This window comes from Chinchilla lanigera, unplaced genomic scaffold, assembly GCF_000276665.1.
Source record: "Chinchilla lanigera isolate Chin_1 unplaced genomic scaffold, ChiLan1.0 scaffold00030, whole genome shotgun sequence".
Classification (NCBI taxonomy): Eukaryota; Metazoa; Chordata; class Mammalia; order Rodentia; family Chinchillidae; genus Chinchilla; species Chinchilla lanigera.
The window spans coordinates 21,751,755-21,765,509 of record NW_004955431.1 but is presented as its reverse complement, the minus strand read 5'-3'; positions in this window follow the sequence as shown (position 1 = coordinate 21,765,509).

Sequence of the window (13,755 nt, the reverse complement as noted above, 5' to 3'; positions counted from 1 at the left end):
TTGATCTAATTATACTCGTGTACTTCGGCCTTGAAAATACAGTGTTTTACAAATGTACATTCTGCAAAAAAACGACGACATGAATAAGAAATGATTGTGAAGCAAGAAATATTTTTCTTGGGGCAGATAGGTCTTAACAAAGTTTAGTGAAAAGACGTAATCAAAAATTCATTGAGATGAATGACTGCAACTTTATATACAGTATTTTAAAAATTAATAAATAAGCAGTTACTTATTTTTCTACCATTAGTGATGTTATATATGTAATTATAATAATATGAGCACAAAAACCTATTAGATATATGTTATGGTTGATACATGTGTCAACTTGGGGAGTCTAAAGGTTTGGCTAAGTAACTTAGCAGGAAGCAAGAGTGCTTACTTTGTATACATCCTGAGCCTGTGGAAGAGGAGGGCAAAGATTATGTGAGAGCTACACACCCCTTAGGTGTGGGGGTAGCCTGTTTACAATGTAAGGCAAGAAAGAAGCTGCTTGCTGCCATTCCTCCTTTTTGCTCTGGCTGCTTTGCCGTTTGGCTGCCGTTTCCCCCTTTGCTCTTGTTGCTTTGTTATTTTCTGCCTCGGAGCCAGCCAAGTATGGAATGAAACCTCCACAAACTGTAAACTAAATAAACCTTTCCTTCCTTCATTTTGGGCGTTGGGTATTTTGTCTCAGCAACAACAGAAAAGTAACAGAGACAATATATTTTTGTACATTCTATACTACTGCTGCTAAAGAACTTTTAATTAAATTATTTATGAAATAACACAAGCCTAAATTAATTAAGAAAACTTACATGTCTGCTTAATTACAATAAATTCTTGTCTTCACAGGCACACATACTTGTAGGTAGGTTGAAATACTATCACTGGTAGCATTTTACTCACCAACTTACACAAATGCATGTAAGGTGTGATATACAAAGTGTAATGGTTGATACATTGTGTCAACTTGAGAAGTTTAGAAGCTTAGCTAAGTGACTAAGCAGGGGGTCAGGGTCTCACTTTGTAAACATCCTGAGTCTGTGCAAGAGGAGGGGAAGAGGTAGCCTGCTTACAATATAAGAGAGGAAAAGAGGTTTGCTCTCCCCTCTCTTTTGCTCTTGTTGCTTTTGCTGTCTTCTGCCACCTTGAACAGTTGCCCCTGTGCCATGCCACCCTGCCTGGGAGCCAGCTGATTATGGACTGAAACCTCCACAAACTGTGAGCTGAATAAACCTTTCCTTCCTTAATTTTGGGTGTCCGGTATTTTGTCCCAGCAAGGAGAGAAAAGTTATAAGACACAAAGGTTCTGATTTAACTCTGGTGGGTGTAGAAGGTCGAGTTAGTACTGTCCCCTAACAGCATCCTATTGTCACCACAGTCTTTGCTGGAGCACCATAAAATGGAGTCATGAAAGATATTGCTAAAATCACATAATAATGTTAAAAGTTTACAATCTTGTGGAGTTACATTACTAGCTGTCCAGAGATGCAGTCATGTGTGTTTGAGGGCCATGGGTTGAACATGCCTCCAGTACAGAATAAAGGTCTGTTTGGAGGAGATGGATATTTGTCTAAAAATCACATAAATCATTAAAAATATGGAAAAATGAGAACAGATTTTTGTGTTCATCTTGAAATACTACTAACAGTGGTCTGTTCTTCTTGGGAGAGTTTTAAACTCCATGCAAGTACATTCCTATGAAGATCTTACTTGAGTTTTAGTCACTAGATTGGAGGCATTCACCTTAATCTCTGGCGAAGTCCATCAGATGAGTATACTGAATGGTTTCCATGTGCAATTCCTGAAAGAAGGTGAGAAACGTTAGTGTGGGACTTTCAGTACTAGGGGAGAGAGCGGAAGTACTGTAGAAGGACAATGTCAGACTTCAGTACAGTGGAATCATTTCTAGTTTTCTGTGGAGTAACCTGAGTGTACAGGCAGTAAAGTGGAGCCGATAATGAAGGGATGGAGCTTGATTACATAGGAGGTACTTTTTAAAGGTGGCTTCAAAGATGAAAGGGTTCTTTGGTTTTGTAGTTAGTGAGCGGCCTATTCTGGCAAATATGACTTGTAAACATTAAAGGAAAGTGAAAAGATCTGTGTCAAAAACCTTGACGTGCAGTTTTACTTTCTTTCTCTCCTTTCTTACCTGTTTCCTCATTCTTTGTATCTTCCTTTACACACACACAAACAACAACAACAACAACAATAACAGCAACCTTAAGTTAACTAAATAGCATAGGATGGGAAAGTTAAGTTTTAGTTTGGGTTCTGCTCGTCAGTAGTCATGTGCATGAGACCATATCATCTAATCTCTATGGATCTTGTTTTCCTGTTTTGTAAAAATGAGAAAGTTGGACCAAATGATATTTTATTTTATTTTGTCTTTTTGAGACAAGGTTTCACTATGCAGTTCAGGCTGGCCTTGAACTCACTTTGTAACCCAGGCTGGCCTCAAACTCACTGCAATCCTCCTGCCTCAGCCTCCAGTGGTGGGGTTACTGGTATGTGCCACCACACTTGGCTCCGAATGATATTTTAAGTTCTTTCAGTAGTATCATTCTATTGGCAAAGCAGTATTGAAGTAAGAGGAGTTTGGAAATTTAAGTAGGTGATTTGTCATATTGGTTATTCTAAAGAAAAATGATGTTTGTGGATCTTTGAAAAGAATAATGTTCCATCTGTACTGTAATGTAGTGATTGCAAATATCTACTCATGTCATGGGGAGTGCTAGATATATGATACAAAAGCCACTCTAAATTTCTCCCCAGAAATGTAAGAAAATCATTGGTGCTTTGGGAAGTGCAGTATTCACCCCACTGGGACAGACTAGTCTGACTGTTTAAGACAGAAGGTGAGAATTAAGTCAGTGAAACTCTTTTCTTCCTTGAACTCTAGGTCCACAAATATGCTATCTTCATATGAAATAATGTCTGCCCCTGAAACAACTGGGTTATAGAAAGGAAAGGCATGTTTCAGGGTTACAACAGTTCAAAATAGACCACTGGACTCCAGATGCTACACACTGACTAACCAATAATGTCCTGTATTTACTAACATAGTTTTTCTTCCAGCATTTAGCTGCTAAATTTGAGGAGTCACATAAAAAAGGTGGAACTTCCTGTTCATTTCTCTTTGCATGTCAATAGGTATACTTATCTTGGCAAAATGTATCAGTGAAAACATACTTAGGTAAAATTCTAGATTGAGTACTGAGCATCATTTTAAAAAATAATGAACTGGATGTGGTGGCACTGCCCATAGTCCAGCTCCTTGGCAGGGTGAGGCAGGGGGATTATTTGAGCCCGGGAGTTTAAGACCAGCATGGACAACCCAGAAAGACCTTACCTCAAACAAAGCAAAGCAGAACAAAAGTCTTGGCTATTCTAGAACCTTTGTATTTTTATGTGAATTTTAAAATCAAACTCTTAATGTTTAAAAGCCGTCTTCCCCATACTCTGGTTTCTCTTCAGATCATATAAATTTCTCACCTTTTAAAGAGAGTCTTCTTGGATTTTTATTGAAATTGCATTCAGTTGTTGATCAGATAATGGACAATAGATATCTTAGCAATATTGGAGTCTTCTCTGTCATGATTGTGTGTATATCTCTCTATGTATTTTGGCTTTCTTTAATTTCTGTCAGTGGTGCTTTATTGTTTTCATGGTAGAGGTCTTAATTTTTTTCTTAAATTAGACTTCAATTTTTAGAATAGTTTTAGGTTCATAGTAAAATTGAGTAGAAGTTACAGAGATTTCCCATATACCCTCTCCCTCCACGTGTGCAGAGCCTCCGCTATTATCAACAACCCCTCTCCCCCTCAGAGTAATACATTTGTTGCAGTCAATGAATCTACACAGACTCAGAGTCTGTGGTTTACCTTAGGGCTCACTGCTGGTCTAGTACATTCTATGGGTGTGGGAAAATGTATGTGGATTTTATTTACCATTATAGTACTGTACTGAATAGTTTCACCACCCTAAAAATCCTCTATGCTACCTGTGTCACCCTCCCCAGAATGCTTGGCAACCACTGCTCTTCTTCCTGTATCCTTAGTTTTGCTGTTTCCAAAATGTCATGAGTTGTAATCAAATAATATCAAGCCTTTTCAGATTAGTTTATTTCACTTAATAATATATATTCAAATTTTCTTCATATCTTTTCATGGCTTGCTGGGTTGTTTCTTTTTAAGTGCTGCATAATATTCCATTATCTGGATGTACCACAGTTTGTTTATCCAGTCACCTACTGAAGGACATCTTTACTACTTTCAAGTATTGGCAATTATAACTAAATCTGCCATAAACATCTTTGTGCAAGTTTCTGTATGGAAATAAATACCAGGCTCCTTTGGGTAAATATTAAGAGCACAACTACTACACCGTATGGTAAGAGTATGGTTAGGTTGGGTGAGAAATAGTCAAACCATCTTCCAAAGTGGCTATGTCATTTTATACTTACAGGATCAGTGAATTTGTGGTTTTGTACACACTTGTCAGCACTTGGTATTGTCAGTTTTCTGGATTTTGGCTATTCTAATAGGTATGTAGAGGTGTCTCATTGCTGTTTTAATTTTCATTTCTTTGGTACACCACTTGCATATGGAGACTTGGTTCTATTTATTGAAACTACTTTTTTTGACTATTTTAGCACTTTTGTTGAAGATAAGAGGTCTGCATGAGTATGGATTTGTTTTTGGACTCTTTGTTTATTGATTTATGTATCTATCCTTATGTCAACCCCACATTGTCTTGATTATTATAGCTCTGTCTTCAATTCCTTTAACATAAATGAACCAAGCTTACTGTATTTTGTTTCAGTATTCCTTTGGTTACTCTAGGTCCTTTGCCTTGCCGTAACTTTTAAACCAGCTTTTCCTTTAATACAAAAAAAGTTGCTGAAATTTGTATTGGAAATACATTAGGTCAATAGACAAACTTAGTAGTTTAATCACTTTATGTCTTCCAATCCATAATTATGGTATACCTTTTTAATTTATTTATGTCTTTACTTTTCAGCAATGTTTGTTTTGTTTTCAGTGCATAGATCTTTCATAATTTTTTGGTTAATTATTTTGGTGATTAAAGCTACATTATTTCATTATTTTTACTGTTGTTATAAATGGAATCATTTTAAAGTTTTATTTTATTTTTTATACTGGGGAATGAACCAGGGGCCCCAACTGTTGTTTTTCTTTTTTCAAAAAATCAGTGCCTATTAATTTAAAAAATATTGAGTTTCAGTGTGTATATTTTGATCATATCTATATCCCTGTTACCTTATTACCCCAGACCGCTTTCTCCTATTCTTTTCCTCTTGTCTAGTAATAGTCTTTCTTATATTTTCATGTGACCTTTTTTAGATTCCATATATGGGAGACCATGTGATCCTTGTTTTTCAGAGTCTGGCTTATTTCACTTCACACAATGGTCTCCATTCACACCTTTTTTCCTGCAAATGATAAAATTGTGCTCCTCTTCATGGCAGAATAATATCAGCAACAATACTATAAAACCTTTGAGACTATGATGACATAACTTCAAATGCTGTCAAGTAAGTAAGAACAAGGTCCAAAGAATTATAAGGAATGAAAAGTTGTTGAATTTATACATTGAAGAGCAAACAGAAACACCCAGGAATATCTTTTCTGATGATTAGAAAAAAATCGTATCTGAAGACCTGCAATGGAAATTACCATGTCCTCCAGAAGGACATTGCCTTTCTGTGCTGATTGTGGCTGGGTTTGTGGTTACAAACGTGACTACATTTCACAAATCCTTTCACTGTCTGCAAAGCCAGAGTCCAGCTGGGAAAGCCAAATGAACTTCCAACAGCAGTACAGAAGTTAACTGCAAAGGATGACTACGTGTTGAAATTCTAATTTTGTTATAAAGGTTTCCCATGAAGGACCTGCAAATAAAAATCTGAAAAATAATCCCTCAGGATCTAAGGCTGGGACAGAATTGTAACACTGGAATCTGCTTGCTGAACCATGGAACGTGAGCCATATCCATACCCAAATTATTACAGCCTTTCCCCTGGGTTTCCATTAACCCTTCCTCTGCCACTTCACAGACTTCAAAGCCTTAGCCTTTATGATACCCATGTTTACAAACTTTCAGTGTTTTTCAAGCCAAAATAGCAAAGTAATTGAGCATTATGCATTTTGCAATGATTTAACCATGTAAAACTATGCTACTGTTTTTATTGGGTTCTACAGTTTTTTGTTTTTAAATGTGTTGTTGAAGTTTTTAAGTCCTGTGTTCCTAACCTCATTGTCCCCTTGACCCCTATGGTTTTTATTTTGCAGTTTTGCAGAACATGATTTCTAAGTACATGTAAGAAATATGGGAACAGAACTGACTCTAATTTGTCTCTCTGACAAGAAACCTGCCTTCCAGTTATCTATAGTTTTCTACAGTTTGTTGATTTATCTATTCAGCCCTACTATATCTATAGAGAAGTTTCGGAATTGCAAATCCATACTTTGGTGTTAGGTAAATTTGTCCACTAGAGTAGTATTGATGTACATTTTCTTTTGACCTTAGCTTTAAAGTATCCAGTCAAAATACTATTATCTGAGGTTGCGTAGGTCAGTTTCTTTCTTTCCCCTCCCTGTTAGTGAGATAATGCATATCTTAGTTACCTGGTTAGATTTGCGGGGGTCATTTCCTGCAATCTATGTCAGATTCCCCTATACCGCTGACATTTTATTACATCTGCACATGGAGAGGTCCATTGTTTGTGGACTTCAGATTCTGACAAATACATAGAGTCATGTGTCTACCACCCCAGTACCAAACCACAGTTTTATCACCCTAAAAGTTACCATGTAAGCCCTTTGCTGTCAGTCTTTCTCTCTTCCATCACTGAGAAAACACTGGTCTCCCTTCCATCTCTAGAGTTTTGCCTCATCAGGCTAGCATAAAAGTAGAACCATATTATATGTAGACTTTGGTCTGCAATATTAAATTTAGCAAAGTGCATTTAAGATTTATTCATATTATTGTATGAGTCAGTAGCTTGTTCTTTTCTACTGATGTATATATTCCACTTTATGGATATACCATGATTATCATTCACCTATTGAGAGTCCTCTTGGTTGTTTCTAGTTATTGGTGATTATGAATAAAATTTCTACTAACATTTGTACATACATTTTCCTGTGAATGTGAGTTTTCAGTTCACTTGGTAAACACCTAGGCATGATTGCTATACTATATTGTAAATGTATATTTAATTTTATAAGCAGTTGCTACATTTTTTTCCAAAATGGTGTATCATTTTATTTATTTATTCATTTATTTATTGGTACCAGAAATTGAATTTGGGACCTTGCACTTGCGAGGCATACACTATGTTCCTGAACTATATCCCCAGCCTGGTTATATCATTTTAAATTACTTCAGCAACCAAAGTGAGTTACTCTTAATCTGCGTTTAGTATTGCCCTTTTTTTATTTCAGCCATCCTAATAGATATGCAAGATACCTAGCTGTTGGTTTAATTTGCATTTCCCTAGTATCAAATGATACTGTCTTTTCATGTGTTTATGACTATTTAAAAAATTTTTTGGTAAAGCATCTGTTGATAGTTTTGCCAATTAAAATGATTTTAAAATTATTGTTTTAAGAGTTCTTTATATATTTGGATACAAATATTTTATGAAGTGTGTGATTTACAGAGTTCATTCCTAATCTATGGCAAGTCTTTGTAATCTTTTTAATTTTGATAAAACCTAAAATATCATTTTTTCTTTTATTAATCATGCCTTTGGTGTCATCTTTAAAAATTAACTGTCAAACCTCAGATTATACAGATATTCTTCTGTGTATTTTAAAATTTTTTACTGTTTTAGGTTTTATAGTTTGGTTCACAATCCACTTGAAGCTAATTTTTATATAAGGTAATTGTACAGATTTGGTTTTGTAAGTGGAGTTTCAGTTATCTGGCATCGCTTGTTGAAAAGATTTTTTCCATTCTTTCTACTTTTTTAAAAAAAAAAGTTGACTCTATTTATGTGGATATATTTCCTGAGTGGTGATTCTATTTGATTTTGAATGTTTTTCTCCCCAGTGCTTCACTGCCTTGGGTACTATAGGATTATAATAGAAATTATCTAGTGAGAGTCCTGCAACTTTGTTCCTTCTCAGAATTATTTTGAGAGGCTACTCTAGGCTTTTACCTTTCCATATAAATTTTAGAATCAACTGATTAAAATATGTGTAAATTAGCTCATGATCGGGATTGTAGTGGCTTTCTAGACCCAACTGGGGAGAACTGACATCTCAGAAATAATGAGTATTTTAATTCATGAAGATGATATGTTATGATTTAATATTTTAAGTCCTCCAAAAGTCTCAAGTTCAGAGGAAGGGCCTGGTGGGAAGAGGCAGGTCACTGGGGGCTTGACCTGGAGTGTATGTTCTTCTCCTAGGTCCTCCCTTTTATCTCTGCATCCTAGACAACATGTGAACAGCTTTCCTCCATCCAGACCCTTCCTCCACACCATTGTGCCTAGAAGTACATATGACGTGGACTGAACCCATGGAAGTGGTGAGCCAAATAAACCTGTCCTTTAAATTGCAAGTGTTGGGTATTGTGCTACAGCAAAGGCAAAATGACTAAAACACGATGTGTCTGTATATTTATTTAGATGGTCTTTGACTTTTTCATTAATACTTTGTACTTTTTAACACATAGCTCTCCATATATTTTGCCAGATTTACACCTATGTACCTCATTGTAAGTGCTATTTCAAATGTATATGTGTATTTTTGCTTCCTTTAATAGACTATAGAAATGATCCCTGAAAGTATAGCTTTTTGCTGCTTTTAAGACCTAAATATTATCTTTAGTTATCAGCATTTTGACTATGATATGTCTACATGTGGTCCCTGCATTCATGTTCCACTATTTGTACATAGACAAATAGTAATAACAACTCAAATATCTAAGAATTTGAGAATGAGTATTTATTGATATAATGGAAGGACAAGAAAAATATATAGATTAAACTGATATAAGTTAAAGTATATATGAAATATTCTAATAAAAGATAGAACACAGATCTGCACAGATGAGCAACACTGGCAAACAGATACTGGCAAACAGAATGCAATGAAACATCAAAAATGTCATATAACATTGCCAAGTAGCCTTCACTGCAGGGATGCCAGGATGGTACAAATCAATAAATGTACATATCACATAAACAGAAGCAAGGACAAAATCATACGGTCATTGCAATAGACACAGTATAAAATCCAAACAGCCTTTTGACAAAATCCAACAGCCTTTCATGATAAAAACACAGAAGAGGGCTGGGGATTTAGCTCAGCGGCAAAAGCGCCTGCCTGGCAAGCGCAAGGTCTTGAGTTCGGTTCCCGGTACCGGAGAAAAAAACCAAAAAAAAAAACAAACAAACAAACAAACAAATAAAAACACAGAAGAAAATAAGCATACAAAGACATTGCGTCAATCTGATAAAAGCCATTTATGACCAACCTACTGCCAACATCATTTTAAATGGGGAAAAACTGAAAACTTTCTGTCTAAAATCAGGAGCAAGACAAGTATACCTCCTATCACCACTATTGTTTAACATAGTACTTGAAACTTTAGCAAGAACAATTAGGCAAGAAAAGGAAATAAAAGGGATACAGATAGGAAAGGACAAAGTCAAACTGTCCTTTTTGGCAGATGACATGATCCTCTACACAGAAGATGACATGATCCTCTACACAGATTATCTACACAAAGGACTTACACATAAAAGACTCTTAGAATTAATAATCAAATTCAATAAGGTAGAATGATACAAAATCAATACACAAAAATCAATACTATTTGCATACACTAACAATTAACCTACCAAGAAAGAAATTAGGTAAAAAATACCACTCACAATAAGCCCAAGAAAAATGAAATATTTAGGAGTTAACCTAACTAAAAAAGCAAAAGACATGTACAACAATAACTACAGCATTCTGAAAAAAACCAAAGAGGACATGAGAAAATGAAAAGTTGTCTCCTAGTCCTGGATAGCCAGAATTAACATAGTCAAAATGGACATGTTTTCAAAATTGATATACAGATTTAATGCAATCCCAATCAAAATACCAAGAGCATTCTTCACAGAATTGAAGAAAATAACCCAAAAATTCACAAGAGACCCAGAATAGCAAAAGCAATCCTGAGTAGCAATATCAAAGTGGGAGGCATCACAATTGCGTATTTGAAGTTATATTACAAAGCTACTGTGATAAAAACAGCATGGTACTCACAGAAAAACAGACATAAGGATCAGTGGAGCAGACTAGAGGCTAAAAGCAACCTCAAGCAGACTAGAGATTAGAAACAACCCCAAGCACATATTTTATTTCTGACAAAGGAGTCAAAAACATATTGGAGGAAAAAAAGCCTCCTTAATTAATGGTGTTGGGCAAACTATCTATCCACAAATAGAAAACTGAATATAAACCCATATGACTTATCATGTACTAAACTAAAATTGAAGTGGATCAAAATAGAACACTTAACTTGTTAGTGGACAAAATAGGAAAAACTCTTGGAGGCATAAGCAAAGGGCTTCTGAACAGAACCCTGGTTGAATAGGAAATAATACCAAAAATTTTCAAATGGAATCATCACATTAATAAGCTTCAGCAAAGCAAAAGGAACACTCAAAAGAGTGAAGACATAACCTACAGAGTGGGAAAAGTTTTTGCCAGCCGTTCCTCAGAGGATTAGTAGCTAGAATATATAAAGAACTCAAAAGAAAAATTAGACCACCCTAAAATAAAAGACCCAATCAAAAAGTGGGAAAGTGAAATGAATAGATACTTCTCAGAAGAAGTACAAATGGCCAGTAAATATATGAAGAGATGGTCAACATCACCAGCCATTAAAGAAATACAAATTAAAGCAACACTGAAATTATATCTCACTCCAGAAAAAATGGCCATCACCGAGAAATTAAATATTAAATGCTGGTAATGTTGTGGGGATAAAGGAATCCATCTACACTATTGGTGGAAATGTAGACTAGTATAACCACTATGAAAATCAGTATGGAGATTCCTCAAAAAACTGATATTAGAAATTCCATTTGACCCAATTATTTCCCTTCTAGGTATCTTCCCCAAAGAGTCAAAGATATCGTATTACAGTGATATATGCATACCCATTTTTTTTTATTTTAAAGAGTAAGAGAAGGATAACAATAATGGGGGGAGCTTACCAAATTACAGACAAAGTGGCAGGAAATTATCAATGGTTATTGTTTTACTATTGTTATCTACAAGATAGTTTCTTAGGAAAACAAATAGACAAATAATAGTGAGTTACAGATAAAAGAGGTAGGAGATTATCAATAGTTGTTGTACTCTACTTAGGTATCTTCGAAAGAAAATAAATAGAACTATACATGAGTGACCTATTGAATAATCATTAACTATTCTCAATGGTTGTTGTAGGAAACACATAATAATAAACATGCATCCATTTATGAAATAGGATAGGAACAATACAAACATTATAGAGTTATGGATAGATTAGTAGGAAAATATCAATAACTGCTGTAATACATGGTGGTATCTTCAAAGTGGTTTCTCAGGAAGACAGAGATACACAAGAAGGATCTAACAAGTAGTTACAGCCTAAGGGTTGACAAAAATCAAGTGAGCCGTCTGGGGCCAAAGCCATTTTTTGTAGCGTTTTCTCTCCAGCCTCCCATCGCATTGGGACCCCACAACCAGTTAGTGTCCTCTCCCCAACTGTCAGCACAGGCAGCAGGAATCCTGCTGCAGACTTCTCCGGAGCTCCACCACAGCCTGTACTGTCAGGGGAAGAATGGCTTCCAGGGAGTCTCCGCATGTATTGTGCGAGGTCCTCCTGGTTTACAGCTTCTGAGCGGCTCTCATGACTCCAGTCCACAGGACCTCTGACCCCTCGGGCTTAGTCTGCATTCTCATGTTCTCCAAGTCCTTGTTCAGCAGCTGCTCCTCTGCTGACTCTAGACCTTTCTGGTTCTCAGTGGCAGGAGCAAGAGTGGCCCATTGTATAGCATGTATTCCCAGGGGTTTTTCCATGTTTGAGTGATTCACACACGTCCTTAGGTGGGCATCTGCAGCCGGTGCATGGTGGGCCAATTGTGTCATTGTTTCTCTGTGTCATGATAGTTCTCAACTGAGTGGCGGCTGGCCTGAAGGCCGGCGTGCCACAGCGCTCTCAGCTGCATGGCTCCCCATGTGCCAGGGACCCTCCCTCTGGGGGCCTACGAGGCAGGAAGTGAGCCAGCCGGAAGGCAGGCGCTCCCTGCCCGTGGCTCCCCGTGTGCTGGGGGCCCTCCCTCCGGAGGCCTACAAGGCAGGAAGTGCATACCCATTTTTACAGCAGCACAATTCATAATAGCCGAATCTTAGAAGATTATATGGCCATCAACAGATGAATGGATAGGAAAATGTAGTATTTACACAACATGGGTATTGCTCGTGCCATAAAGAAAGACAAATTTGAGTCATTTGTAGGAAAATGGATGTACCTTGAGACCATAATGTTAAATGAAATAAATCAGACACACAACAAGCTTAAATAATGCATGGTTTCTTTGTATGAGAAACCTGAAATATAAAGAGGAAAAATAAAAGATAGATCTTTCTCAAATGGGAAGGGGATCAACAGATGGAAAGAGGGGGTGGCAGGAAGGGAAGGAGATGAAAAAAACAAGATGTGTTATGCAGATACCAGCTCCCCACAGGGAAGGTAAACATCATGTACTATAAACATGTATCAATACAAAAAGTAAAAAAGTAGAACAAGCTACTATGTACACAAGTATTTGAAAAATTAAAAATATTTTTTGTGAGAAACATACATTTAATAGTTTTGCAATGGTATATTAAGGTATGTTTTCTTCCTTGAAAGTTTTGTTATGCTGGTGATATTTGGATATGATTCATATGCCATCAAATTCTCCCATGTAAAGTGTACACTTGAAGTGTGCAATAATATAGTTTTCAGTATATTGAGAGCTGTGCAACCATGTGCACAATTTTAGAAAATTTCTCTCACCCCAAGAACAAATTACATAACGATTATCAATACATATTTCCCATTTTCTCCCAACCCCCACCCAACCCCAACTATAAGTTTGGCACCAGTCACTAATTTTCTCTCTCTTGTCAACATTTTATGTAGATACACTACACTATGCGGATGTAGATATAATATCTGGGCTTTTCTGACTGGCTTTTTTTACTCAGCGTGTTTTCAAAATTTATCTATGTTGTATCATGTGTCATATTTTGTTTATTTTGTCAAATAAAATTCCATTGTTACCAATTTTGTACCATAACTGACATTACAGTAAGTAGCTGCTGTACTCAGATCTTTTAGGGTAGACTCCTTAGCATAGAATGAGTGTTAAAGAGAAAATCCTTTTTGAACACCACATTTTCCCTCCCCTACCACTTGGGCCCATTGTTCTACTTCCTATTCATGATCTTGTGTTTGCTACAAATCCTTTTAGTTAATTTTTAGAAGGTTTCTCCCCACTACATGTATGTGAATGTGTGTTTATGTATGTACATGAAAACACCTCAATTTTTAGGGGTTTTAAGTTACATATTGTTTGGAGGTTAATAATACCTCCAATGTGGTGCTTGCAATGTAAAACCCTATGTGTATTATTAAAGAGAACAAAAACGAATTATCTCACTTCTATCCTTCCCATCAATATTCATATCATATAAATAAACCATAATGTAA